This window comes from Neomonachus schauinslandi, chromosome 10, assembly GCF_002201575.2.
Source record: "Neomonachus schauinslandi chromosome 10, ASM220157v2, whole genome shotgun sequence".
Taxonomy (NCBI): Eukaryota; Metazoa; Chordata; class Mammalia; order Carnivora; family Phocidae; genus Neomonachus; species Neomonachus schauinslandi.
Genome location: NC_058412.1, coordinates 8,565,917 through 8,586,419, shown reverse-complemented (window position 1 = coordinate 8,586,419; position 20,503 = coordinate 8,565,917).

The window sequence follows — 20,503 nt, the reverse complement described above, 5'->3', positions numbered from 1 at the left end:
GACTCTGAGCACACCCCGTACAGGGACCTGAAAAAGGGACCCAATTTAACTTCCCAGATAGAAATCCCTCCCCAGAAAGACGTGAACTTCCCAGATAGAAATCCCTCCCCAGAAAGATGTGACCCATCACAGGCTCTTCCCCAAGCCTCGCTCTCCATCACACGCACTGGAAAGACAAGTAAAGGAGGTGGCACACTGCCCAGCTCTGTCAAGGTCACGGCCCTCGCCACTGCCACCACCTTGGGCCCAGATGCCACGCCCAGGAGGGTGCTCAGTAAGGAAGGCTCCAGCCTCACCTGGGATGTGTAGGCTGCATCCCTGCACGCTCGTGTGTGCATCAGATTGCAGACGGCCTCGGATTCTCGCTGCCCCGCCCGCCGCAGGCCCAGTCCAACAGCCCGGCCCTCCCATCTGGGCTAGCCTGAGGGCCCTGCGTGCTCAACAAGATGCAGGACAGGTGAAGCTTTACAACTCCAGAGGCTGGGTCGTACGAAGACTTTCCGTGTCCCCCTCAATCTTCCGCAGGCTCTTTCTGGGGGACGCGGCTGCCACGTAAAAGGTTAGCCTGCCCAGTCTGCAGTCCCGCTGAGCCGGGCCTTCCAGCCACGTGAGGGAAGCCTCCATCACCACCTGACCAGGCCACACAGCAGTCAGGCTCCAGCGGATCGGCTCAGGAACACACGGGAGCCCAAGGATCATCCAGCCAAGTCCTGCCCTAATCTGGCCCCATGAACTCATTCAATCTGAGAAAGTAGTTGTTTTAAGCTGTTAGGCTTTGAGGCATTGTGGTCTGGAGGAATAAATGACCAGAACAGGGCATGTGCCTTGGGGGACAGGGGGTCTGTCTTGCACTTCTCTGTGTGTTTATGTATAAAATGGCATCTGCGTATCTGCGGCCAGTGAGGGATTGGGCCCGTTTCTGCCAGTGTGTCTGTGTTTGCTTGTGTCTACACAGTTTGCGTTTCTGTGTGTTCGATGTGTAGGTGTGCGTGCGCATGGGTGTGTGGGCGTGCGTTTATGAGGTGGGCTCCTCTGCGTGAAATCTAATCCCATATTTGAGTGTGTCCTTGCCTGTTTATGGAAAGAACCCACATAGACCATAAACGTATGCACATGTGTATGTGTCTCTATTAGGAGAGGATTGATTGGAAAACAAGAAAGGAGCCTCTCATTAGAGGACTCTAATGGGAAATTTAATTTAAATTCAATGAATATAAGCTATCACTGAGTACCTGCTGTTTGCCAGGCACTATGCCAGGAGCTAGGCATCCAGAAGCAAGGAAGAGCCAGTACAATGCTCTGGGCAGGGCCAGGGGCGCAGGGAAGACGCCGGGGAGGGTCAGGCCAAGGTTAGACCCCAGGGTTCTCAGGGCAATCACGCAAGGCTTCTTGAGCCCCCGAAGCCCTGGCCTCCCGAGTCTGGAAGATCGCTCAGCCTGAGTCTGCGAGCGGGCAGCTTGGGGCCACGCCATCGCCCAGCCGGGCCCCAGTCCCCAACGGCTTCTCAGGGGACGGTAGTGAGCGTTGTGCAAAATCAGCTCCATGGTGGAGAGACAGACTTGGAAACATTAGAGAAAATCGAGATAAAGACGATCTTCTTTCAGAGCTTCTCAGTGCCCTTACAACATCCCTGTACATCACCAGTCTCCACGAGGGAATTAGAATGTAGCATTTCCCCAAACCACATAATCTTGAAACCCCCTTTTCACTGAACAAATGGTGGTTTTCGTAAGTCAGGTAACTTACTTTGGAGAAATGATGCTGCAGAAATAACAGGTGTTGGGTCCAACCCTGGGGGTCATTCACCCACCCTTCCCAACTCCATCGACCACTGCCCCCCACCAGTGGAGGTTAACGTAGCAGTTTCCAGAAATCCAAGTCTGAATGGGGAGACTCACGGGAGAAACGAGGGGGAGGGTGGGGGGGGTGAGGGAAGGGGTAAAATAAACAGCAAAACAGGTGTGAATGTTTCTGAACTGAGGCCAGAGGGAAGGAGGCTGACCCAGCCCCCCACCCCCCGATAACCCCCCAGCACACTCCTCACACAGTTCTTCCTGCAGAGATGCTGAGCACACACCAGGGTCCCCCTCTGAGCTAGGCCAGGCCAAGTAAGCCAAGGCCTATCTTTCTCAAGCATCCGCATTCCTTGGTGTATTAACCATGTCTTTTATTTCCCGTATTTCGTTGCTTGAATATTTAGGGCCTTGCTGACCATGGGGAGACTGCCCCTCCAGGCTAGCCGAGGAGAGAAACCAGCGCCATCTCCATACCACAGAACACTTACTCTTAGGATTAAAAAGAAATATCAGCCATTTTTATTTATTTTCTTAAGAATAAAAAACTTTGGGGGGCACCTAGTGGGGGTACAGTCGGTTAAGTGTCTGACACTTGGTTTTGGCTCAGGTCATGATCTCAGGTGGTGAGATCGAGCCCTGAGAGTGGCTCCATGCTCAGCAGGGCGTCTGCTTGAGATCGTCTCCCTCTGCCCCTTCCCCCACTCACGTGGCGTGCGAGTGCTCTCTCTCAAATAAATAAATAAATCTCAAAAAAATAAAAAAATAAAAAACTCTTTACTAGTGACTCAGATGAAATCCTGCTTTCCGTGGCTGGCTTCTCTGGGTCCCAGAGCTTGATGACATTTATGAGCAAGCCTTTCCTATACAAACCAACCAATCCAGAGCCCATAACTCAACCACCTCCTTGATGAGACACTCACCCACTTGGTGGCCAGCCACCTGCCCTGTTCATGGCAGGGCCAGCTTCCAGACCACCAGGAACAGCCCTAAGGCCCAGAGCCTGCAGAAATCATTCACACTAGTCAGTCCTGCCTGTCGATTCCTTCCCTTGGAAACCACAGTAAAGGCTCCTGCCCACATTTTTCTTCTTGTTCTCTGCGCTTCTTCACCCGCCTGGTGCTTCCACGGGCGGCCCTGTGTGGGTGGTGTCATGCTTCCTGTTTCTAGGGCTCTGTGAGTATTCTCAAATTCTTCCTTCATGCCAGTCATTTCCGTGTCCGTGTGTCTTACATACCTGAGTAAAATAGCTCTTGGGTACACTTAAAATATTTGTCATCCCGATGCCGCAAGACCAGAAGGTGAAACTCAGCAGAAACAGCCCTGATAACCTCGAGGCAGTGACATCTCGGTTGGGGGTGGGGGAGGGGAGGTTGCACAAAATAGTTAAGGAACAGCTTTAGCATAGCCACTGATGAAAGCAGGCCGGCACATCAGCCCTGGATGCACCAATGAGGGATACAGGTAACTTTGCATCGGGGGACCACAATATAGACTCTACACTCTGACAGGCTTGAGCTCAAATCCTAGACCCCTCACGAACTAAATGTGTAGCCTTGATCTAGTCTTTTTTTTAATCTAGTCATTTAACTTTTATGTCCTTCAAGCTTTTCAGCTATAAAATGGGCATCAGAATATATTGTAATTATGAGGATGAAATATGGATGAAGTTAAACCACTTAACACAGAAACCTTTATGTATTATGCATTCAATAAATGCCGTATTTTATTATTATTATCATTATTATTACTACTACTACTACCTATAAGCAAATGGTGTAACTAAAGGTATGATGCAGTTACTCATTTTTTTTTTAAGATTTTGTTTATTTTTTTGTCAGAGAGAGAGAGCGAGCGAGCACACAAGCAGGGGGAGTGGGAGAGGGAGAAGCAGGCTCCCCGCTGAGCAGGGAGCCCGATGTGGGGCTCAATCCCAGGACCCCGGGATCGTGACCTGAGTGGAAGGCAGACGTTTAACCAACTGAGCCACCAAGGCGTCCCGCAGTTACTCATTCTTATTGAGAGTCCACTGTGTGCCACCTGGGCCAGGTGCTGTGGACAAACTTGAATGTAGAGAAACCAGTGAGGACTGGATTAGGCAAGTCCGCTCCTACATTAATCAAGCACATGCTACATGCCATGCCCTGTGCTAAGTACTGAGCTCATCACTGGAGCAATTACAAGATGACTAAGACCCGATCACCTGAGTTATTCATAGTCTGGAGGAAAAACTGGTGCAGAAATGCATCTGAGTAACCCAACCTAATGGGTGCTATCGTGGAGGCCGAAACCAAGCGCTGGGGTAGCCCCAAGGGAGGCAAATCGCCTAAGGAAAGATGAGGGAGGGTCGGGAGTCATCGCAGAAGAGCTGGGCATTGATGATCAATCAGGAGTTCGCGAGGCGAACGAGGGAGGATATGGCAAGCAGAAAGGAAGGTGCGGTCACACAGACACACAAATACTAGCATTGTTGCAAGCCAGTGGGGGGCCAAGAACACAGAGTGAGCGTGGAAAGCGGAGCTAAGCAACAGCACGGACTCTGGAATTCAGGAAGAGGAGCTGAGGACTGACACGGAAGGAAACAGGGTGTCCCTGAGGCGTTTGGCCCTAAGTGACCATGTGAGACCAGCCGAGGCTGCAGAGGGTCGGCCTGGACGCCCAGGAATGCGCAACGGCTCTGGGAGCAGGGAGTCGGCCCCTACGGACAGCCACCCCCCCGGGTGCGTGCCCACCTGGCGCTGAGAGCCGTGCTGGGTCTCTGGAAGCCTCACCAGCTCCCTGTGAGAGAGTTTCATCAGCATCAACCTAAAAATGAAGAAGCTGAGGCTCCAACCAGCTTTCTATGACCTGCCCAAGGTCACACGTGATGGCAGTGGCCAAGGGGTGAATGAACCCAAGTCTGTCCAACCCCAAAGCCTCTGCTCTTCCCTCTCCACCGAGTGCATCCAGAGGGGCCAGGGGGGCCGCTGCAGTGGCCTATGGGGAGGGCACGAAGGGGCGGCAGTGGGCCAGGCCAGAGAGAGCACACGATGGGACAGAGGTCAGGAGGAGAGCCTGGGAAGGCCACCCAAGCAAGGAGAGACCCCCGTGCACTATGCCACCTGACGGAGGTTGGTCAAGCCTACGGGGACCCCCCGATGCAGCACTGTGTTTCTGCCCTTGAGCAGATGCTGGGGGCCACACTTGGGGGAGAATGAACTGAACTGCAGGTGACCTCTAGACAACAAACCCCCAGCACCCAAGTCACACCTGACGCATGGTGACCCTTAGAAGCTACACTTAGAGGGACTTCATCCTGTGCGTCAAGGTGGCGGCCAGCAGCCACACCTTCAGCCTCCTCAGTGTGAAATAAGAACACACACCCACCGTGTGCCCAGAGCTCCCATATTCAATCCCTATCATTCCCCATCATTCCTCTCTCCTCGCTGTGGATACTACCGTCCTGGTTTGTACTGGAGACGCTGAGTTTCGGAAAGGTTGCGTAATTTTTCCCCAAGACCACACAGCTGACGTGCCCTTTCCACCCTAAACCCTCATTCGGCTGGCCGGCTCCTACTCACCCTGCGTCTCCTTCGGGACGCCCGGCCACCTCCCGCAGGTGGGACCAGTCAGGTCCTCATCAGCGTCTCACATCACCTTGCTCACACCTCAGTGCTGGTGCTTGTCACACCGCTTGGCCGGCCTGTCCCCCACCACACTAGGGGATCCCCCAAGAGCGGCCACCAGCCTCAGTCTTCCTGTTCTTTAGAGCCTGGCACACCGTGGCCGCTCGGTGACCAGTAGCTGAATGACAGGTGCATGAACGGCAGGACGGGTGAGTAACGTGACCGTGGCATGGTCAGCCAGCAGGCAGACTACACTTAGAGCTTACAGACCATAAGCCTACAGGTTCCCAACGTGCCTGAGAGGGCCCACCTGAGGGCTCGGCATTTCACACGAGTCGGAGCTTCAGGAGAAGGTAAGAAGCAGCCCCAGGAAGTGGCGTGAAGGTCTGGATTGTTTCCTCCCTATGCTGCCATCTTTCTCCTAAACACCCTCCAGGGACTCCAGACCCCCTTACGTCAGGAAGGTGGCTGAGTCTGTGGTGTGGCCCCACCCTGACAGGACTTCCCCAAAGGCTTGGAAGCCACGTGGGCCATTGAGTCAAATCTTAATTCACACCAAGTTGAACTTGGTAGAATAACGCACTTCATTCTTTTCAGCTACGTATAATAACTTGGTCTCAGGAAGGAAGTTCTCCCTAAAAAGGTCTTTATGGATGCATTTTTAGAAAGAGATACAGACGACACAGTGTTTTGCATGTACACAAGGGTTCAAAGGTGTCTGAGGACCACCTATGCATGAATGTGACTTAAAGGAGGCTCAGAGTGTGTGGGGAGAGTATGAACTTGGGCACGTAGCTGATACCCCAAATTAGCGGCTCACATCCAGCATCTACAGTCGTGACAAAGCTCTGTGCACAAAATGCGCAAAGCCCTGGCGCTGTCCAGAATATCCCGTGAGAAGGATCCTCATAAACGAGGTTTCACGTGAGAAGGATCCTCATAAACGAGGTTTATTCCCTTTAAAAAGAGCCAGCAGCATGTCCACAATAGCCAAACTGTGGAAAGAGCCAAGATGTCCATCGACAGATGAATGGATAAAGAAGATGTGGTATATATATACAATGGAATATTATGCAGCCATCAAAAGGAATGAGATCTTGCCATTTGCAACGACGTGGATGGAACTGGAGGGTATTATGTTGAGTGAAATAAGTCAAACAGAGAAAGACATGTATCATATGATCTCACTGATATGAGGAATTCTTAATCTCAGGAAACAAACTGAGGGTTGCTGGAGTGGGGGGTGGGGTGGGAAGGATGGGGTGACTGGGTGATAGACACTGGGGAGGGTATGTGCTCTGGTAAGCGCTGTGAATTGTGCAAGACTGTTGAATCTCAGATCTGTACCTCTGAAACAAATAGTGCAATATATGTTAAGAAAAAAGAAGAGGAGGAAGAGGAAGGTAGCGGGAGGGGAAGAATGAGGCGGGGGAAATCGGAGGGGTAGACGAACCATGAGAGACGATGGACTCTGAAAAACAAACTGAGGGTTCTAGAGGGGAGGGGGGTGGGAGGATGGGTTAGCCTGGTGACGGGTATTAAAGAGGGCACGTTCTGCATGGAGCACTGGGTGTTATGCACAAACAATGAATCATGGAACACTTCATCTAAAACTAATGATGTAATGTATGGGGATTAACATAAGAATTAAAAAAATAAATAAAAAAATAAAAAAAATAAAAAATAAAAAAAGAGCCAGCAGCCATCCCGCTGAAGAGCACAGGGCATTTCCGAACAAGAGGAGAGAGGAATTCTGCCCATGTCCCTGGCTTTGGATGTAGAGCATCAGGCACATGAAGAGCTGAGCTTTGAGCATGAATATCAGCCCCAAAGTGGGTGGGTTTCCCTATGGAAACAATAAACTTGAACATGAGGAAATTGCTGCATCTGGAGATAGATATCTGATCCACTCGATAGTGTTCTCGAATTTCTCAGAAGAGGAGGGTGTCCGGGAGCCAGTCACAGCAGCCCGGATTCTGGGAGGGACTTTTATAAAGAACTGAGGAAGCCCCCAACCTGGAGTACATCCAGTCCCTTCTACGAAAGCATCTGGTCTCCTGAGAGCTGCTGTGAAGCTGGACGCTGGCCAAGTTGGAGATCAGGCCGCAAACAAGAGGCCGTGACCTCAGAGGAATCAGGACTCGGCAGGACACAGCGTGCCCCCACTCCTCCAGGCTCGCCCCAACACCCCGGAGCTCAGCTGATCAGCCCACGGCCAGCCACGTCCCCACTGACTCAGGGCCGTGGGGAGTGGCATGTGAGAGGGACAGGCTGTCTGTCACTGTGGTCAGTGCTGAACACAGTGACACCCTCTGACCACCACTGGCCTGCCTTCAGCCAGCCAGGACGGCAAGCAAAGCCAGGAGCTCCTGGGTTGGCGAATCACCCAAAGCTGAGGGAAGCACGACAAGCCGGGCCTGCCCTCTCGTCTCACTGCCTTGTGGCGTGAGGTGGGGCTTGCTCCTGGCCCCGTGAAAGGGGCCTTGGTACCCAGCTCCTCCGGGGCCCACAGCCAGCAAGGCTGACCTAATTAGGTGGGAGTCAGGTTTTCAGCCAGCACGGCAACCAACCAAACCCTTCTCTACTCACCCCACCCCTGAACAGTGGCCTTTCCTTGTCCCCAGGCCTCAGCAGGCAAGGAAGGAAACACAAGTCCCCAGGGTTCAGCAAACACAGCTTGCCAGGACGGGGGAGGCAGGAGGAATTCCTGAGTCCTGATGCACCCTCTCAGGCCGGCTGCGGGCTTTCCGGCCAAAGCCCATACCAGCCCAGAAGGGTCAGGGGTGCTCCTGCCTGGCCCCTGCGTCGGCCACAGGCCTCCAGGGGCTACTGCTGCCCTAGCCTGGCTTGGAGCAGGGCTCAGGGCTGCCTCAAACACGTGAGCTGGGTGAGCTTTCTGGAAGAGGCAGGAGGCTCGCCTCCGGTTTCAGCGCTGCCTATGTGAATGACAGCACTGCTTAAAAAGCAAAGAAGGAATAAGCCAGAGCTCCACAGAAATGGGCATCATCCTTCTTGGGACCCTAGGGGCCTCTGCGGCTGTTCCCACGAGACGCAGCTCCATTCTCGGGAGCAAACACCTTGTCGGGGCCAGAGGCTGGAGATGCTGACCTGGAGAACTTCGGGAAAGGGAGCACGGTGTAGCAGGAGCCCAGGGAGGGTGGCCCAGGGGAGCACAGCTGAGCTCAGTTGGGAAGGCGAATCAGGATTCAGGAGGCTGCCCAGGGAAGGCAGCTGAATCGCTGGAGAGGGCCCCAGGGTGCCGAAGCTCAGAGTAGCAGCTCCTGGAGGCCTGGGACCCAAGGCAGGGCCAAGAAGAGGTGCCCTGGGGCCACTCTGGGCTAATAGTGGTGTGGATAAAGCTAGAAGTCGGGCTTGGTCCTCCTTCTCCCTCCTTTGGCCTGCAGGAATCTGCGTTTCACGACTTAGAAATTCAGCCTGCCTTCCCTGCACGAGGCGTGGGGCGAAGCACTCTGTTCATCACAGCCGGCCTCTCAATACAGCACCGATTCGCCCCTCTCTACCGGACTAATCCAGTCAACCACAAAATCCTCTTGCTTTGTTTTGTTTGTTGCATATCCCAGACCATCTCGTGACCTGATCCTCTGTCCGCCTGTTTGCCTTTCCAGCAATCTCCTCTAAAGGGTTGTCTGCTCGATTTCGTTTCTTCAATTCCACTCTTCTTGTTCCCTCTTGATCCCCCTCAGTCAGGGGTCTGCCCCCGCCCCTGCCACCCCACCAGAACGGTCCCCAGCAACATCACCAACAGCATCCATGTTGCTCGATCCAGTAGGAAATCCTCGGCCCACAACCTTGCTTTTGATCCATTTGACACAATTTCTCACTCCCTCTTTCTTGAAGTATTTTCTTCACCTGGCTTCCAGGATATCAGACTCTCTGGGTCTCTGTTCTTCTCCACCTACAGTGAGTCCTTGGCGATCTATCCAGTCTCATGGTTTTAAATACCTTCCAAAGGCTCATGACTCCCAAACATATACTCCCGTGTGTATGATTTCTCTCCAAACTCCAGATTCATGTACCCACGGCCTACTTGACATCTCCATTTATGGTATCTGGCAGGTGTCTCAAACTCAGTAAGTCCAAACTTCAGCTGACCCCCACACTGTTCTACCTGCAGGGTCCAGATGCTCAGGCCAAAAACCTTGGAGCAAACTCACTCCTTCTTTCACGCCAACGCCTAATTCCTCAGGAAATCTTGATGGCTCTGTCTTCAAGGCATGTCCAGAATCTGGCCACGTATCACCACCTCCCCAGCTCTCACCTTAGGCTGACCCCCTTCTCTCTCTTCTGGTTTACTGCAATGGTTAACCCTCTTTGGGTTTACTGCAATGGTAACCATTCTGGTTAACTGCAATTTACTTCTTGGTTTATTCCCAACTGGACTTCCTGCTTCTCGTCCTATAAACTACTCTCCACACTGTAGCCAAAGAGGTCAGAAAACATCACTGCTTGGCCCACACCCTGCAAGGGCTCAGAGTATAAGCCGAAGTCTTCACAATGGCCTGCAGAGCCCTATATGCTCCCTCCACCTCCGACCTTCATCGTCTGCTACCCTCCCCTGATGCTCCTCTCAGCCATGCTCCACCTCAGGGTCCTTGCACTGGTTTGTTATTCACTTTACCTGGAACACCTTTCCCTCAAAATCAAATGACCAGCTCCTCAACGCCTTCAAATCTTTGCTCAGCTAATACCTTCTTACCAAGGCCATTCCTGACCATAGTCTGCCCTCCCACTTCAGAATCCCTGAGCCTTGTACCCAGTTTCATTGCACTTTTAACCTCTAACACATTATGTAACTGACATATTTATTATACTTCTTGCTGATGGACTGTCCAGAATGTGAACCCCATGAGGCCAGGGCTTTATTTTTTATTTGCTTTGTTTTGGCCAGGTTTGTTCACTGATGCATCCCAAGTTTCTAGCCAGTACTTGCCATATGATAGGCTCTCAATAAATACTGAGCAACTGAATTGAATGAATTACAGCCTCATGATTGCCTTGCACCTTGGTTTTAGGATCCTTATTTTATGGGCAGGAACACCAAAGAAACTCCATGGTGTCACAGATGATGAGCTGTCATGGAAATTCACAGAGGCTGAGAAAATGACTGGAAAGTGGTACCTAGAACATTTCAACTATAATAATCTTTTTTTATCGGTGAAGGAAGTAGTAGGGATGCAGGTCTTCATTACAGTAATCTCCATAACTTTTGTATATATAAAAGGTTTCCTATTTTTAAAAACTTAATCGATATTCAAAAACTTAGCCATTCCTATTATGTGCTCATCCCGTGTTAGATGCTGGGCTGGGAAGCAGATGGGGAGCACAGAGAGCTGTGGTTCTGTCCTCCAAGAGCCTGATACGCACAGTGTGAGAACACCGTAACCTCTAGAACAATACACAGCAAGGATGGAACATGGGAGGAAGCCAGTTCAGGATTCATGGCAGACGAGTGGTACACACACTCGCTGGTATGGAAGTTCAGAGGACCCGGAGATGGCTGTGGTCAGAGAGGCTGGAGGACCTTCACAAAGACTGAGAGCTGAGCTCAGTTCCAAGAGTAGAAGGACCTCACAGAGAGTGGGAGCTGTCGCGGGGCGCTGTCTCTGAATCCTCACGTGAACCCCTCATGTAGGCTTATGCGAGGATAACAGCATCTTTTGAAAGGTCACTTGACCATAATTTCTTCACCCATTCACTGAGTGGTTCGTTCTAGACACTCTACAAAGTCTTTTCTGCTTCAAGGATTCTATAATTCTCTGTGCCAAAATGGCGAAGTCATTCAATGCTCGGCATTGGGCATGCAGAAATTTTAAAACTATACGGCCCTTGCCTCAAAGAATTCACAATGTAATATGGGAGTCTGGCATGAGTTCCTCTGACAACCTTGAGAAGGAAATACAGCAAAGAGGAGGAAACAGGCTCAGAGGGGTGTCAAGGATCAAACACAACCCCTGCCTCGGGGCGCTCCCATTCCAGGGATGGAGCCAACGTGAACAAGAGGCACGGATCTCACGACCTCTCACACACCGGATCGCCTGAGTCAGCTGGGGGCGCTTGTTAAGAATGCAGATTCTGGGGTGCCTGGGTGGCTCAGTCAGTTAAGTGTCCCACTTTTGGTTTCAGCTGGGGTCATGATTTCAGGGTCATGGGATTGAGCCCCATGTTGGACTCTCCACTTAGTGCAGAGTCTGCTTGAGATTCTCTCTCTCCCTCTGCCCCTCCCCCTGCTCTCTCTCCCCTCTCTCTCTAATAGATAAATAAATAAAATCTTTAAAAAGAAAGATTGCAGATTCTGATTTGATAGTCTTGGGTGGGGTCTGAAAGTTTGCATTTCTGATTAGCTCCCAGGTGATGCTGATGCAGATGCTGGTCTGAGGACCACACTTTGAAAAGCACAGGACTATAGATTCAAACTAGCTCAGACCGCTGACCAGATCATTCAGCAGAGAGCCTGGCTCACATTTAGATTATTCTAGAATCTCTAGATCAGTGCTTCCCAAACCTGACTGCACATCAGTCAGATGGGCAACGTGTTAAACGTGACCAAGGCTCAATGCCAGAAATTTTATTTCATAGGGATGGGACCTGGAATTTTGTAGTCTTATTTGTTTGTTTGTTTGTTTGTTTGTTTGTTTGTTTGTTTGTTTGTTTTTAAACAAATTGCTCAGGGATTCTGGTGCACAGCCGTTTTGGAAGATGACTGCCTACCTGGCCTTCCTGAGACCCCCCCAGGACAGGCTCTCTGCATTCTCTATTTCTCTGACTCTCTAGCTCCACCTACTGTACCCATCTTGACTTTATCCTCAACTGGACACGAGACCTGAGAAAGCCTCTAGGGTTTGATTTAAGCGTATAAGGAAGGCAGGCCCCTAACCCAAAATAAGACTTCTCAAACATTAAAATAAAATCAAATAAGAGAAGATAAATAAAATAAAATAAAGTAAAACAAAACAAAATAAAATATAAATAAGACTTGTCTCCCACATTAGCCAGACTCGATGCCTTAAATTTCTCAGGCGGCAATATAATCCCAAGATCTCAAGGGCGGAGCCAGAGTCCTACTTGTCTATGTACCACGGGGCTTCATAAAGGGTACAGATTATAGACCAAATCAGTGGTGGTGGAATTTAAATGAAAACTGTGTTAAGCACTGCCCTTTCCCCTGACTATTTTTATCAAAGGAAAACATCTGGAGGAGAGCAATTTAAACCAGTTGTCCTGTGGTTTTCCTCTGGGACACCAAGTGGGCAACACCTGAGCGCTGTGGGCCTGGGGGAGGAGAGGTGGAAATGTGGGAGAAGGGAAGCGACAGGGAGACCCCTGCAGAGCATTGGCTGTGTCCAAGGGCTGTCCGCTGAGCACTTTACAAACATTACAACTCGGGCGCCTGGGTGGCTCAGTTGGTTAAGTGACTGCCTTCGGCTCAGGTCATGATCCTGGAGTCCCGGGATCGAGTCCCGCATCGGGCTCCCTGCTCGGCAGGGAGTCTGCTTCTCCCTCTGACCCTCCTCCCTCTCATGCTCTCTGTCTCTCATTCTCTCTCTCTCAAATAAATAAATAAAACCTTTAAAAAAAAAAAAAAAACATTACGACTCAGGATCTAAGCCTGCTTGCTGATTAGAATCGACTGGGGAGCTCACTAACATTACTTGGTCCCGGGCCCCACCTGACCCTGATGAGTCAGAATCTCTAGAGGCAGAACTCAGGAACTCTTCAGAGCTCCCCAGGGACTGGGGCATTTGGGAAGCCCTGCATTGCCCTCCCAGCAGGCCATTCAGGTACAGAGGGACTTATTAAATCACGTCACGCAGCCTGTAGGCGCCAGAGCAAAGGCAAAGAGAAGGAACTGGGACCCAACTTTCCAGTGGCATTTTCATAGGAAGTAAAAATATTCAAAATCCCCGGGGAGAGTAAGAGCTGGTGACTTTTTGCTTTGAATATGCCAGTGTTTCCTTGGGATACATAGTGAGGCAATGTTCCCATTTAGGGCATGTTCACCGTGTGGACTTGACCTTGCGTGCTCCAAGTGAGTCACTCTCAGTGTCGGGAAGCCAGGGATATTGACAACCTGTAAGACAGTAGCAGCCACCACCAGAATTCCCAGGGAGCAGCGCTGGTAAAGAAAATGCATTTTAGTTTCCCTAGGATAGTTACGGTGGCAAATCAGGGGAATATCTCACACACACACACACACACACACGGACATGTAATGGTTTCAACAAGGCATTTGATAACATCTTTCATGATACACGGAAGGATAGATTGGATAACTTGGGTTGGGTAATATTTTAATACTTACAGCTACGTACACTGACATTCCTGGGGAGCGTGAAAATCAGCTTGGCTGGAGACCGCGAATGTCATACCACTGGCTCTAGCCTTGCCCTTTCCTGCTTAAACATTTTATCAGTGTTGGGTTGAGACCGAAAGCATGTCTATAATTTATAGTCAAGATAGTACGGTGAGTTTGTACTCTGAATGATCCCACCCTCCGATCCAAACCCAAGTATATCAAAGGATAAAGCAAAATCACACAGAGAGGCTCAAAAACAAAGAAAGTGTTTTCATGAATCACAGACAGATTAAAAATGGAAAGCCGCAGGTCCACGAGGCACTGGTCCTGAAGCAGAGCGTGTGGCCAGCCCCTGCAAAGGGTCATGTGGGATGGGACATGGGAGCCATACTGAAGCCTGTCCTGGGACTCAGTCCCCACTGTTGGCAAAAGAGACTTGAACATTTCTGTAGCCTAACTGCTTTGGGCCAAGGCTATGGAGGGCAGTGGGAGGACGATGACATAACTTTTCAAACAGGAATCAAACTGAGTGGCTGTCTGGCTCAGCGTCTGTCTAAAATGTCCCCAGTAGCACCATGAGAAAGGAGCTCTGCAATGCTGTTATGAGGCCTGGCTCTGGGTTGTGCCCCTGGGGCCTGGGAGAAAACTAGTCAAGGGTGTGTCCAGGGTGCCAGACTGAGGGTGTGCCTCTCAAGTCACCCAGCCCTGATGCTGGAGAACAAACTGGGGAGGGCGGCGGGTATGAGAGGAAAGGAAACAATAACAAATTTAAAAATGAAACAAACTGAGAGTTCATGGGGGGACGGGTTAGTCTGGTGATGGGTATTAAGGAGGGCACGTTCTGCATGGAGCACGGGGTGTTATACGCAAACAATGAATCATGGAACACTACATCAAAAACTAATGATGTAATGTATGGTGATTAACATAACATAATAATTTTTAAAAAAGCAAAAAAAATAAAAATTAAAAATTAGAAAAAATAAAAATGAAGTCATCCAAACTGAGCCCCAAAACAAAACTTCTGATACTTATGAGGAAATATAATGCTAAGAAGGAGAGCCAAAAGTACAAAAACAAACCAAAAACCATTAAGAATATGGATTCACACCAAATTCATTTCATTGAACAGCCTCACAATGACTTTAAATAAGCATAAGGCTTAAAGATACCAGTTGAGGAATAACTTACATTAAAAAGAGAAATTGTGAAACAGGAAGATATGAAAATTCAGCCAAAACCAGTAGCTAGGACCCATTAGAAGTCTTGGAAATGAAAAATATAGTCACTGAAATTAACATTAAAAGGTACACCTGGATGGTGCAGTCTGTTAAGCCTCTGACTCTTGGTTTCCACTCAGGTCATGATCTCAGGTCCTGGGATGGAGCCCAGAGTTGGGCTCCGCTCTCAGCAAGGGGTCAGCTTGAGGTTCTCTCTCTCCCTCTCTCTCTGCTCCTCCCCCCAACTCGCACACTCTCATAAATCAATCAAATAAATCTTAAAAAGAAAAAGCCAGTAAAAGAGGGAAATAAGGAATTAGAATATAGTAAGGAAGAACTCAACCAGCACTGCACATCAAAGAGAAAAAGAAAGAAAGAAAAGAGCAGGAAGGGGATGGAGGATACAGTGAGAGGCTACCGTTTGTGTCTAAGAAGTGTTCCAGAAAACAGAATAAGGAAATCACAGAGGAGAGGCTTTTGAAGAGATGTCTGATATTCTTCCAAAATTGATGAAAGACCTGAGTGATGAGTGACACTAGACTCTGAGCACTGAGACGGACAGATAAAAATAATTCTACACATGTTGTAGTGACACAGCAGAACATAAAAGGCAAAGGATAAACTTTAAAAGTCTCACGGAAGACTAGTATTTTTTAAATACCATACCAAAGGAAAACAACTGTCAACCTATCAACGTAGAATTTTATATTCAGCTAAACTACTATTCAAGCAAGACACCTTCAGTATACAAAAACTAAAGGAATTTATCTCCTATAAACCTGCATTAAAAGAACAGTCAAGTGATGTACACCAGCAAAAGGAAAAGTGAATCCAGATGGCAGGTGTGAGATACAAGAAATAGCAGGAAGCACACATATGGACCCAAGAGGTTGGAAATTTTCATTATTAAATTTTATACTGAAAAATAATTAAAATTTTTAGAATTTCTTTTAGGCAAAAACCAAAGCCTTGAACAAAAGTAGCAAGAGGAGAGTGCATTCAGTAGTGGTTAAAGTAAGGTAAGGTCTAGGTGATATTTGGCAGAATAGAAAGAACAAATAATTTTAGGGGTGCCTGGGTGCAGTCGGTTAAGTGACTGCCTTTGGCTCGGGTCATGATCCCAGGGTCCTGAGATTGAGCCCTGCATCGGGCTCCCTATTCAGCTGGGAACCTGCTTCTCCCTCTCTTTGTGCCCCTCCCCCCACCTCATGCGTGTGCACGTGCTCTCTTTCTCTCTCTCTCTCAAATAAATAAATAAAATCTTTTAAAAAAGAAATAACAAATAATTTTAAACTACATTCAACAATAAGTTAAGTGGGTGTATCCAAAAATTAAGGAGAATCACTAAAAGAATGGGAATTCAATGTATAGTCATGAAATCTTCTGAGGAAAAATGGAAAACAGAATGGAAAAAGTATATTTTTTCAATTATCAATTCAATAGAAGTCAGGAAAGGAAAGCAGATTTTCAGATGTAATAAAATCAGTATGTTGGAGAACAAAATTAAAGCACAAAAGGACTTTCACAGGTCTAAAATCGGTGAAATGATATTTAAGGCAGATATAGTAAGTCTCAAAAAGTCAACTGTATAACTACTAGATAAGAAAGCCCTACCCACCAGCAGTTAACTACGAATGCTTTGATCTTAGAAAACAGAAAGAGATGTATGAGATCCAGAACAAAGAAGACCAGAGGCCATTCATTAGCCATTGCACTGGTCAGATAAAGCTTTAAGAAGAACACTGAGCAGCTAGAGTCCTCCCAAAGAGTGCAAATGGATATCAATAGAACCAGAAATCTATCTCATGACAATTAGCCAGTGGAAGGAACTGGGCATATGTAGTCTGGAGAAGAAAAGACATAGTAGGGTCATGAATATTGTCTGCATATCTTAGAAGGACATAGTCACCTAAAAAATTATGCATATATATATATTTCCATTTATTATATAATAATATAATGTATAAATTATATATTAAGTATATATTACATGTGTTTATGTATTTATTATATTTACATGTATTTTACTACATTACATTAGATGTATTTATTTTTTTAATATACATTTTATGTATTAGAAAGAGAGAGAGAGAGAGCTGATTCTGGAGAGCATCAGAGGGTCCAGCTAAGATCATGAGTTGACAATGCTCAACCTCCCACTTCCATTTACTGAGCCTCTTCTCCCGCCCAGAACCTGTTAGGTGCCGGGAGACTAGAGATCTGCACGGCACCGTTTCTGTTCTTAAGAAGTTCATACTCTAGTAGAGGAAAAAAAAACTGTAGAATCAATCAATACAACGAAGTAAGTCAGCCCGTACGTAGACTGACAGACACAAATGACAACAGGCAGCAGAGGAACGTCAGATTCATTTGGTCTCCAAAGGCAGAAGAGGAAATTGGACCTTGAAGGACAAGTAAGAACTCTCTGGACAAAGCTGGGGAGGGAATGTCATGAACAAGGGGGCAGAAGGTGAAAGCCTGAGAGCCCAATGTGATGGGATTATGTCTCAGCCCCCAGCACAATTACCAGCAGAACTTCTAAGAAAAACAGAGATGCCTGGACCCAACTCCGCAGGTTCGGATTCTGCATTATTTGGGAAGCCCATGACTCTGATGTCCGGGACTGAGAGCAACTTCAAGACTCGTGTGAGGCCAGCTTTGCATGGGAGGCTAGATCAGATGACCAGCCAGCAAGGCCTCTTCCAATCCAACATTCGAGGCTCTTCCTTCATCAAAAAGTTTCCAAGGATGGGGCCCATGGAGAGCAGTGTCTCTCTGCTAGTCCCCACCCCATTCACCATCACATTGAAGAGGCACCGGGCACTAGGCTTCATTGGAAAGTGACCAGCCTTCAAGTGAGATGGCCCCTGCTGGAGAATCACGCTCCAGCCCGGGGCATCAGGGCTAAGCAGAGACATGTGGGCCAGGAGAACTGGCTCCCAAGACGGTCAGAGTTCATTCCTACAAATGTTCTCCCCAGAAAACCAGGGAGGCAGCCTTCCTGGTGGAGAGACCAGGGTCTTTTTAGCAGGACGCCCGTGCTGGAATTTCGGTTTCGCTGCTGGTTATAATCTCTCTAAGCTCCCCTGTGTGTAAACTGAGGCTAATAATCCACTGATTATTATTACTATTATTATTATTATTATTATTATTATTAGGAGGAGGATTGATAAGACAAAAGGGAAGACGCCTCACAGGTGCCTAGCATATAAAAAGCACTCAGTTAACAACAATGATACACCTGGACACTTATCACCGTGAAAGCACTTTCATTTACCTATAAACTGGGAATAACTCATATGTTTGCAAAATGCTATTACACCAGGCAGCTATTCAGTGTTCACCATGCAAGACTTACTGTTCTCTCTCTTTCCATCTGGTGACCTCTAACCCATTGGGCATTTCTAATCGGATAAAAACCAGAAACCTGATCCCGTCTTGCTTCACCATTAATTGTGAAGTGTCTATCAAACGGCTATTAATAAACTCAATTTCTGCTTAGGTCAAATCAGGGGAAGACACCAACTCGCCAAGTCCCCATTGCCTTTATTTTGAATAACTTTGAAATTCAAATCACCGTGTCCTTAGATAAAGAGAATTCACTCAAGAATTTCAACAAAACTCTCCCATTGTTGGCAGAAAATGTTTTATGTAGTAACTCACTTCTCATTTGCCCCCCACTTGAATGGGGCAGAGGAGACCTGATCCTTGCCCAAGTGCCCGTCCCGGGACCCCAGTGTGACAGCGCCCTCTGGGGGACGGGGGGGGGGTCTTTCTGGGCCACCAGCTGACAGCAATTCAATGTTCCCTACAAAGGGCTGCTCTTTTAGGGGGTAAATGAGGAAAAACAGGGCCTGAAGGATGTAACAGGGCATGGAAACAGGGTCCTCCCAGCCATGCCCATGCGGCAAGGCTCGGTCCACCAATCTGAAGACTGCACACTGTTAGTCCAGCCTGTGATGGGGCGCCTGGCTGGCTCAGTCAGTTAAGCAACCTACTCTCGAATCTCAGGTCAGGTCTCGATCTCATGGTCATTGTGAGTTCAAGCCCTGTGCTGGGCTCTGTGGAGCTTACTTAAAAACAAAAACAACAACAACAAAAAAAAACCAAAAAACAATTCCAGCCTGCGATTTCAGAGTGGTCAAGCTGGTCTCCAGCGTTTTCATGGAGCCCGGGGGTGGCCGTGGAGGGAGGGAGGGCGGGGCTGAGCAGGAGGCTGTTGGTGTGGGGAGAGGCCAGGGAACTTGAGATGGGAGGGCCCCAAGCTCACCATCTTTGCAGCCTCACCAGGTGCCCCATGTTTATTCCAAGTTCAGGGAGCCGTCTGCAGATATTCTCATTGCCCACAAGCGTTCCAGGTGGGGGAGTGCCAGTGCTGGAAATCATGGTCAGGCCGCTTCCCGGGCCACAGTGCACCCGAGCCCCTCGGCAGAGTGAACGAGAAGGACCCCTCTGGATGAACAGATTTCGCAAAGGTGTCCTTCCTCCGGACGGTGCCAGCCAGCCTCAGTCCCAGAGCCCCGCAGGCTTGGGGAGCAAAGCGGAGGTCGGCTTTCAGCCCCCACGTGCCCCTCAGCCCGTGCACCGGACAGCCCACAGACCTCAGGATACTCTGCGGCAGCCCTGCCTCGCCCTCGTTTTCCAAAAGTGCCTGATGAATGCAGCCTCCCCCGCCAGTGACAGTCAGCGAGGCTACTGCCTTAGAGAGGGCACCCCACGCCTGCGATTGCGCATGCAGTGTCTTCTGTAAGCTGCAGACAGCCCCCGGCACCGGGGGGGGGGGGGGGGGGGGGCGGTCACTGCCCTAGAATGAGAGCAGCCCTGCCCAGAGCCATACGGCGAGCCTAGAACCCGGACCCCCAGACTGTTCAAATTCTCAATGCTCCTCTCCTGCTGAATACGATTCTCCTCTGTCTTCATTCCAGTAACAATAAAGTCTTGAGAAGTTCACGGGCAACCCCCTCCTGTCCCACCTGGCAGGGGTGCTACAGGAGACATCACATCTTTCTGCCCCTCCTGAGCCCCGGCTCCAGACCCCCGACCCGGGACCTCAGCAGTCACGTCCCCGTAACGTCCAGTAACACCCTGCTTTCATGTCAGTCCTGTCTAAATAAAATTTTTAAAAATAGGTAATTTTATTCCAAACTTTTGGTTATGAATGGCTTACATCTGTTATCAAATCCAAAAAGGATCTCGAGCAGCTTAGAAAGAAAAAAACATCAAGTAATAGAACTGTTTGAAAACAGATCAAAAGCGGTGAGATGGAGCAGGATTTAGAAGAAGGGGAGGGAACAGAGGGAATTATTCCTGAAATCTAGACTCTACATAATCGTGCAGTTGAGCACTGAACACAACTCGGCCCCCGGCTACCAGGGCCAAAGGGGAAAGATGAGTAACAAGGTTCTCTGTTGCAAGAGCCATACCAGTTCGTCCGCACAGATACAACTTCCAACCACACACCCCGTGAGGCATGTATTTGTGGGGCCTCACACAGGGCAGACAATAACAGGAGGATGGCATCTGAGCCCATGGAGCCTCGGGCACAGGCATCTTCTCGTTCACCCGCATGGG